The sequence below is a fragment of the Benincasa hispida genome, chromosome 10 (genome assembly GCF_009727055.1).
Source record: "Benincasa hispida cultivar B227 chromosome 10, ASM972705v1, whole genome shotgun sequence".
NCBI classification, from domain to species: domain Eukaryota; kingdom Viridiplantae; phylum Streptophyta; class Magnoliopsida; order Cucurbitales; family Cucurbitaceae; genus Benincasa; species Benincasa hispida.
In genome coordinates, this window is record NC_052358.1 from 45,508,982 (window position 1) to 45,518,960 (window position 9,979).

At 31.3% G+C, this 9,979-nt stretch overlaps 1 long non-coding RNA gene across 4 annotated transcripts; it reads right to left on the reverse strand.

The window, feature by feature from the left end:
* Positions 1 to 1,278: 1,278 nt before the first annotated feature.
* On the reverse strand, positions 1,279 to 7,090 carry LOC120088203. Of its 4 annotated transcripts, XR_005484861.1 has the most exons (5): positions 5,712 to 7,090; positions 5,417 to 5,600; positions 1,973 to 5,177; positions 1,859 to 1,889; positions 1,279 to 1,743 (listed from the first exon to the last, which is right to left on the reverse strand). It is a non-coding gene; the product is annotated as an uncharacterized LOC120088203 (long non-coding RNA). The 4 variants fall into 4 exon arrangements; XR_005484859.1 differs by having other exon boundaries at positions 1,279 to 1,889; XR_005484860.1 differs by having other exon boundaries at positions 1,279 to 5,177; positions 5,712 to 6,790; positions 6,995 to 7,084.
* Between the last annotated feature and the right edge of the window lie 2,889 nt (positions 7,091 to 9,979).

Genomic DNA, 9,979 nt, shown 5'->3' on the forward strand with positions numbered 1-9,979 from the left:
ACCAAGAAGTTAAAGGTTCGAAACCCTCATATATTCTTGAACTAAAAAAGCTACAACATTATTAAATTCTAATGTGAGATAGCTTATTCACTATAATATAGTAATATGAAGGGATTCCATAATACGTAATACGAGAATATTAATTTCATCATTATGAACGAAATTAGGGTTTATTTTTTTTTAGTACAATAAATCTCTTAGTTTGTTTTGAACTATGCCCAATTGAGAGAATAAGGATAGAAAGAAAGAGGGAGTTGCCCATATTTAGGTTGAAGCATAATAATTATTTTTGTAACAATATTATAAAGTTTTTTCTCCCTAATTTGCTACATAATAGAAAGCTAACTTTTACTTTCTCCCTTCTACGTCTAATCATATTATACTATCAACTACATTATATTGCACTAACTTTCTTAAATAATTTGAGGTGAATATGAATATTAGTGTGCATTTTCCCCCTCTATTAATTCATTTTAAGTTTTATGTAAATGAAATTATTTTTCTTATCTCATATTTGTTAGGTTAGAATATCTATTTAGTTTTAATAGAAAGGACATATATATAGCATGATTATGTAAAGTTACAATTTTTTTTATTATTATTATTATGGTTTGTTTTTAAGAGCTCAATAATTTGTGGGTGGAAAAACTCGACTCTTAAATCTATTAATCGAAGTTATATGTCTTAACTAATTGAGCTATATTTAGATTGACATTTGGAGATTCGTTTTTTAGTAACATTTCTATCACGTAAATGAAACATATTATATCATCGGATCAATATAACTACATACTATATATATATATAGTCAAAGTCAAAGCCCTCCAAAGAAAGTCACATTATTAGATGACTTTTGAATGTATCATGTCGGTCACTTGAGGGGCAAATCATTAATTATTAGACATGCCTTGGGTCCAAGTAAAGATTTAACTCATTGCCTCTTCAATCAGGATAAATTAAAAAATATTCTCTCTTTCTACTTGGCCATTTTTTTTTTCAAAGCTATTAACTCATCATCATAAATTCTTTTATTTGATTTTTTTTTTCTTTATCATTATTTTCTTCAAGTGTAATTTTATTATATTCATGTCCTCTTGAGAAAACTTGGTAATAGGTCAAACTGTGCAGGGGATTTACGTAAATTTTATTGGTTTCTTTTCTTACTCTTACTTATGATTTGAAATTTTAGAGACTCAATATTAATCGTAATATATTATAGTTTTAAACAAACTTTTCAAATAGTTGGCTATTTTTAAGACATGTGTGACAATGTCTATATACTAAATCTCTCAAAATATACATTTTCTTACCAGAAAAGTGTGTCTATTATAAGTTAATTTAGGAAGAATTACACTTTTAACCCTTAAGATTTTAAGTTTATTTTAAATTGAACAATTATTTTTATCCCCAGATATGTAGGAAATGTTTTATTTTAGTCATTTGTTCTTTGCTTCAACTTGGTCTTATCAGCCTCGGTCTTTGCTCTTCGCTTCAATTTGGTCTCCTCAGCTTCGGTCTTTACTCTTTATTCTAATCCTCCATCTCTGTAGTCTTGACCTTTGCTTTTCACTTCAACTGGGTCTTCTTGGCCTCAATATTGCTCACATCATCCTCAATTTGAACTTGATATTGGTCGCCTCGGCCTCAACTCGAACTTAACATTAATCGCCTTAGCCTCGACTCAGACTCCTAGGCATAGTCTATACCACTGCTTCATGTGGAGGGTTGTCCGACAAGTTGAAACTGCCTTGTAAAGTATGCATATTATCAATATAACAATTTGTTTCTCACGACAACATCAATTGTTGATGTCAAATTTTGGAAAGGAAAGATACACCTAGCCTTCACGTGACATCACCTGTAATTTTGTAATTTGAGGAAGAAAAGACCTACAAAACAAAGAAAAATGGCATTGATACCTAAGTCAGTGTGTGAACTATAATGTAGAAAAGAAATCAGAACTATCAATTACCTCCTCTAGTGTTGGTATGACCTATTTATAATCTCTCTCATTCCTTGATCCTATTTGGAATCGAAATCTCCCCAAGGCTCGAAGACCTATTTTGGACAGGAAAGATACACCCGGCGTTCATGTGACACATCAAGGATAAATTTGTATGAGCAAGAGAAGACCTGCAAAACAAAAAAAAAAGAGCTCCGATGCTTAAGTCAGTTATCTTATGATTTATTTATAATCTTTCTCATTCCTTGATCCTATTTGGAATTTGATCTCCCCAAGGCTCCAAAGACCTATTGAAACCCTAGGGTTTCTTTAGGCTCGACTCGACTGGTGGTATGGGCTACATTTCCTTCTTGGGCCTTCCTTAACTCTTTTCATCCTTCTTTTTAATCCAATACTTCAAATAGCTAATTTTTTTAACTGGCTAGTTTCGAAATTTTTAAAACAATGCCAAATGTAGCTCACACCCAAATGGTATAGACATTTTAAAAATAAAACGAAATTAAAAACTTACATTTTTTTTTTCTTTTTGCAATTTTCCTAACTAAACCACACATAAAAATTAATAAATAGAAAAAAAATGTAAAAACAAGCTACAAAAGTTGATAATCATCAAATTAACAAATTATAAAATTATAACAAAATTAACATAAGAATTAAATTATGGTCTGATATTCCATATCGAAACGTCTATTTTGTTTTCTAGTCCAAATTTATCCACAACAGCCGATGACAGAAATCCTTTTGCTCGATTTTTTTTTAAATTATCGACTTCTTGACAACATTGAAAGTACTCAAACTTCGAGAATTAAAATGTAGGAACCAAACTATAGATACAATATCATATCTTAACCTATAAATTTTAAGCCACCAAGTGAAAAAAAATGCTAAATTATCAGAGTTAAACGGATAAATTTAAATTTTATAATTCATCCTAACATTTATGATCGCAATACAACAGTTAACTAGAGAAAAAAGATAAATAATTAACTAATGATAATTTTTCTTGATTTATTTGGAATTCTTTGCTTCTTCTTTTGTATATATATATGGGGATTGGTAGGGGAAAAGCAAACACAGGATTTGCCATTTTTATTCATCACTCTCCATCTTCTGATATCTGAACTTCTTCCACGTCATGATTCTAGGATTTTCACCCGGTTTCAGTACTGTGTTTTACACTCACAGCAATATAGTTAACATTAACGTTTCCTGTTACCTTCATTCTTGTTCTTTTTTTTACTTCTTCTCTGGCATATTGGTGGCCATTATTTGTATTTAATAGTTGTGTTATATGTTCTTTTTTTTCAAAGAGAATCTTGTCCCAGATGGAGAAGATTTCTTCTCATTTGAAACTTGGGGACTGGACGCAGAGTAATCTCTGCAAACCCATGAACAGTTGCATTCGGAGGCTTCTTCCTTTCTTCTTTTTAGTCTTCAATGTAAAGATTTGGAATCTCACTTCCATTCTGCTCAAGAGATGATTCGGATCTAGTACCAAGAGTTTGAGCAATGGGAGAAAGTCATCGCATTGAAGGAATCGTGGTTTGATGATGCGGAGAAATCATTACAAGCGCGCTCAGAGAATGTCAAGAAAGAAGAAGTCTATTTGGAAAGACGAAGAGAGCAGCTCGAGAAACAATATGAGAAAGGGAGGACGTTCCTAAAGGAGATTGAATCTTTAAAAGCTGACATGGATTCACAGATATTACTGCTGGAAAAAGGCAGGGAAGAACTAAGGTTAAAGGAAATACAACACAAGGTATTGGCTAACGAACTTGAGTAAAAAAAAAAACATATCAATCTAGTCAGAGGTTTGATGAACAAATATAATGAAAAGGTTAATAAAGAGGTGGAATTGAATTTAGCCCAAGAGAGATTAGGAGTTTTGTCGAAAGATATTAAATTGAAAGAAGACGAGGTTGATAAAGTATGCACGAGATTCTTGGACGTTGAGATTGAATTCGCGAAAAAGGAGAAGGATTTTGATCAACTTAGCATGGAACCAAACGAGAAGGGTTTATATTTCCACCTGAACACGAAGTTGACTGGACCGAAATTGATACCATGTATAATTTTATTCGTTCTTAAAACAGTCTTCAGACCCTGCAAAACTTGTCTTGAATCTGATTTTTAGGTTCTTTTGACCAACAGTTGAAGAAAGAACAACTGGGCCTGGAAGAAAGTTTCTTGAGGTGGTCCACACTTCTTTTCAAGACAATTAGAGCAGATCTCACCCATTATTGGTCCAAAGGAAAGAGAATATGCAATGAAGCTTGCAGTTGACTGGAAATTCAACATGAGAAGTGAGGAGTTTGAGGAAAAGGAGAAGGGGCTTTTGATGTGGTTTGAAAGAGGATTGACCACTGTGAACATGTGATGGAATTAAAAGAACAAAAATTAAATGGCATAATGTAGTTAACCGAAGAGCGATCGATGGAATGTGAGTTCTAGCAGAAGAGTGTTGAATCGATAAGAGCATTGTTTCAAGAACATGAAGAAGAGCTTGCAATCAAGGAGAAGCAATATGATGCAATCTAGATGGCAATTAAAGAGAGCAATGGAGAATGCAAACTGAAAGAAAGGGAGCACGATACAATTCAAAATATGATCGCCACTAGGTGGAAAGAGAGAAGATTAGACAAGATAGAGAAGACTATAAAAGTGCAGACTAAAGAGCTTGATCTTAAAGAGGAGTTTGGTGCAATGGAGAGCAAGTTGAAGGCTCTTTTTGAAGACATGTGTTATCACATGAATCAGAATTAGAATCCATCAAAACGTGTATAAGGAACATAGTAAAGAACTTGAGGAATGTTTATATACTGTTTACAGATTTTAGTATGATTGTACAGACGATTAAAGAGAGCAATGGAGAACTCGAACAAAAAGAGGAGCTTGAGACAATTCGAGATATGATTGACAAATGGAAAGAAAGACAATTACACAAGATGGAAAAGAGTATAAAATTGCAGACTGAAGAGCTTGATCTTAAAGAGGAGCATACAGTGGAGGAGGCTGTCAAGGGTATTTCTGTGTTTCTTCTGCAGAGGATGCTGCTGTCGGGGTTGCTCTGAATGCAATGGTTTCATTTCACCGTTGGTCGGATTTGATAGTTGTGCTTTGAAATTGGCCTTAGATAGTTGTGGTTGCTGAGTCATCGAATGAGTTGGTTGACCATGATTGTTGCATTTCGACCTTCTCATCTCTTCAAGTGAAGCTGTTACATGATATATAATTAAATTCGCCTTTATCCACGAAAGTTATATGCTTTTCAAGCCCTCAAAGTTGGGCTTTCAGGACTAAGGTTACAATGTTCGACACGTGTAATTACCGACTTCACAGCATCTATCTCCTTAGCAGTTAGAGCTATATCTTAGCAAAAAAATATAAAATAAAAACCATAGAATAGAAAGCGATGTTCATATTTTGAGGATTTCACAAGAATAGTGGACTAACCACGGCAGCACGTACATCTTCCTGACCTGTATTCTTCTTCTTGCTGGCTTTTACTTGGCATTTTTAGCATCTCGTAAATATTCGTTCAGAATGTGTACATGTCGAAAGCATTCCAACTTATATCCACATATAGACCTGACAGCCTTAATAAATTGATTTGTTCCAATAAGCTTTTGTACAATTTCTGCAAAATGCAAGATAATGAGATATGTTACATAAAACAAATAATTTCTCGATCCAAAATGCCACATTAAAAGACAGCCTTAACAAAGTTCCAACGTTGATGGGAAGTTACCTTGTATCTTTTGCTTATACCCGAACATGAGAGGCACAATTCCAATGCCTGTTCATGAAGCACTATGTGCTCAAAGTGCTTTAAAAGCTCATCCTCGCAATCCATATGAAAGAAGTAGAAGTTGCAAGAAGCCAACAGCATCCGTCCATAGACCCATTTGTATCACTTCTCATGTTGAATTTCCAGTCAACTGCAAGCTTCATGGCATCTTCTCTTTCCTCTCGACCAATAATTGGTGAGATTAGCTTTAATTGTCATAATAGAAGTGTGGGCCACCTCAAGAAACTTTCTTGAAAGCCTAGCTGTTCTTTCTTCAACTATTGGTGAAAAGAACCTTGAATCAAAGTTTTGCAGGTGTCTGAAGACTGTTTGAGAATGAATAAAATTACACATGGTAATCAATTTCGGTCCAGTCAACTTCTTGTTTAGATGTAAATATAATCTCTTCTCGTTTGGATCCATGCTGAGCTGATCAAAAACCTTCTCCTTTTCCTCGAACTCCTTCTCAACATCCAAGAATCTAGTGCATACTTTATTAAACTCGTTTTCTTTCAATTTAATATCCTTCGACAAAACTCCTAATCTCTCTTGGGCTAAATCCAATTCCACCTCTTTATTAGCCTTTTCATTACATTTGTTCATCAAAGCTCTAATATATTTTTCTTTTGACTCAAGTTCGTCAGCCGGTACCTTGTGTGGTTTCCCCTTTAATCTTAGTTCTTCCCGAACTTTTTCCAGCAAGAACATCTATGAACCCATGTCAGCTTTTAAAGATTCAATCTCCTTTAGGAATATCCTCCCTTTCTCATATTCTTTCTCGACCTGCTCTGTCCGTATTTCCAAATAGACTCCTTCTTTCTTGACATTCTCTGAGCGCGCTTGTAATGATTTCTCCATCATCAAACCGTGATTCTTTCAACGCGATGGCCTTCTCCCGGTCGCTCAAGCTGCTGGTACTGCGTCCGAATCATCGCTTGAGCGGAATGGAAGTGCGGTTCCAAATCTTTCCATTGAAGACTAGAAAGAAGAAAGGAAGAAGCCTCCGAATGCAACTGTTGGTTGGGTTTGCAGAGATTACTCTGCTTCCAGTCACCAAGTTTCAGATGAGAAGAAATCTTGTCCATAAAGAAAGAAAATATTGTTCTCCGCCAAAAGAAAAACATATAATGGCAGAGCTATTATATACAAATAATGACGATCAATATAGCAGAGAAGATGCAAAAGAAAGAAGAATAAAAAAGGAAAATGTAATGTCAACAATGTCGCATATAAATGCAAAATACCGAAAGAAGAGTGAAAACCCTAGAATCCCATGCGCCATGGAAGAGGTCAGAAATCTTGAAGATGGCAAAGACTCGGGGATGAACCAAAATGGCTAAATACTCTGTTAATTGAATAGAGAAGCCCCTTTTTATAAATTATAAATAAATAAAAAGAAACGAATTCTTATTATTCTTTTAAAAATAATTTTTTTAAAAAAAAAGTATTATTATTGTTATTATTATTATTTAGTTTTATAGTTTTTAAATAAATAAATAAAAATTGTCGTTTCATGAGATAATCGATAAGAGTCGTACTTTAGGAAAAATGGTTATTTTTAACCTAAAAATGTTTTCACTTCATCAAATTAACCTCTATTTTAAAAAAATTAGGAGTTTGTTTGGTTTGCAATCTAGATTCTGTTTTATATTTTCAAATTCACTGAATTTAGAAATTATGTGTTTGGCAAACCATCCGAATTCTGTTTTTGGAAACTGATTTAAATTTTGTGATCCAAATAGTGTAAATTATGAAAACAACATTTTTTATGTTTTCATTATATCCAGAATTCGTATTTTAAAATTTTAAATGTAGAATTATATTAAATAAAAATAAAAATAAAAACATTTAGAAATATAGAATATCATATTATAAACTTGATTTAAATTTTTTTAAATTTAAATATATGTTATGCAATGTATTATAAATTAGGTTAAATTTCAAATTTGGTCCCTATAATTTAGATAAAGTTAAAAGTTATTTCATATGGTTTTAAATTTTATAAATAGTTCCTATGGCTTGATATAACTTTATATATAGTCTCTATGATTTGTTAAATCCTCTAAATAGTCCTTATGGTAGAGAATATTTATGAATTTTTTTATCAAACCTAGGGGTAAATTCTAATTATAAACCATAAGACCTAGATTTTAATTTCTTCCAAATCATAGGGGTAAAAATTTTCAATTTATCCTATAAATTATATAATATTACAAAATAATAATTATACAATTTTTTAACATAAAAAACATATTTATAAATAAATTAATAATAGTTTTTTGTCAACTAATATTTAGTGAGTAACTACTACTAGTTTGTAATTGTTTAAATTAGAATCTAATTCCTGAATTTTGCTGCCAAACACATATCTAAAAACATAGAATACGATCATGTTTTCATTTATTCCTTGTTTTCAAATTCTTAACCAAACAGACCCTACATTTTCTAATCTCTTTCTTACTTTTTGAGATCTAATACTACTTTTCGAACCCAATTTCAATTTTAAACCTTAAAATTTATTTTTTCATTTTTTTTTTCATCGTGTTTTTGGCAAGTTTCAACCAATATTTGTGGTAGACTTATTGTTATTTTTAAATGAAAAAATAAAATAAAATTTTGTTGAAATTTCTTGTAAGAATTGAAATTTTTCTGGTAAAGAAACAGTTCTTACGTAAAATTTTCATTAAAATTGAAAATGGAAGGAAATTTAATAAATTTCAATTCTTACAAGAAATTAAATTAACTTCAACGTATAGGAAAAGGTTGGAGTTGGAATTGGGTAAAAGAAATAAATTAACATAAGTTGATGGATAAAAAATTAGAATTGATAAAAAGAGGGGGAAAAAACTACTAAAAATTTCTAATAATCTAAATTACTGTTAAGAAGCTTACTAGAAAATATCTAGTAAACTTTCAAGGGAAATTTCGGTGAGCTTGATTTTAAGTTTAAAGAAATTGGGCTGGCAACCAAGATTCCTTAAAATTGAACTTCCATTCATTTTCAATTTAAGTAAAATTTTACGTAATAACTCTTTTTGCCCAAAAATAAAAAAAAAAAAAATCAATCCTTATAAGAAATCTCAACAAAGTTTTATTTTTTATTTTTGTTTATTTTAAAAGTAACAACAAATCTACCTGGAAAGATGAAGTTTAAGGATTAAAATTGAAATTAAATTTGAAAAGTTGATATTTGAATGGGGAACAAAATGATATTTTCACTATATGAGACTCCACTTAAAAAGAAAGAGGAAACTAGTTTTTTTTTTTTAAAAAAATGTTAGTTTTATAGGGTGAAAACTTTTTTATGTTAAAAATAGCAATTTTCCCAACTTTAGCATCTTCGATTCAATAAATGGGCATTTATATATGGCTATCGATACCAATTTTAAACACAACCAAAACCATATGAAAAGTAATGAATGAGGTAGAAAACCCTCAAAGGAAAAATCTAAGAAATCCGCAAAGGTTTACACAAAATGAGGAATGGATCCTATCTAGTTATCAATGGTAGTTGGATTGAACACTCCCTCCTCTATAATCAAATACGTACCAAGATTACGAGTTCATACGAGATCGCTTCAACAAACTAGTTTCCTATATAAATAGCCCGTCTATCTCATATTAACCTTGTGTATCATATATTCAAGAATATTGTTGTCGCTTGTATGTATCCATCATCAATATTGATAATCAACATCCTCATATTGATAACGATATATGGCTACTGAAATCGATTTTAAATGCAACAAAAATTGTATGAATGGTAATTTATGATGTGTGAAGGAAATATCTAAAAAATCCCCAAAGGTTCACGCAAAAAGAGAAATGTATCCCATGTACTATCAACAATAATTCAATTGAAGAGTCTCTCCCATGTAATAGAAATAAGGATCGAGATTAAAACTTTCTTTATGGGATCTAGCGTTCATTACGATTATAGAATGTTGGTAAACACACAAAATAATAATTAAAATAATAATAATAAAGTGGAATTAAATAGAATATACCATTGTAAACATGGATAACTTAAAATCTCACATTATTCAAGATTCAAAGTTTCAATTTTTGAATTAACCATTTAAACATCATTTGATAACCATTTCATTTTTTATTTTTAGTTTTAAAAAATTAAACATATTTCCTCCACATTTTCTTACAAGGATTTGCATCTTTCTTAAATATAAAGGTTGAATTCTTAACCAAATACAAAAAATAAAAACAATTTTTTA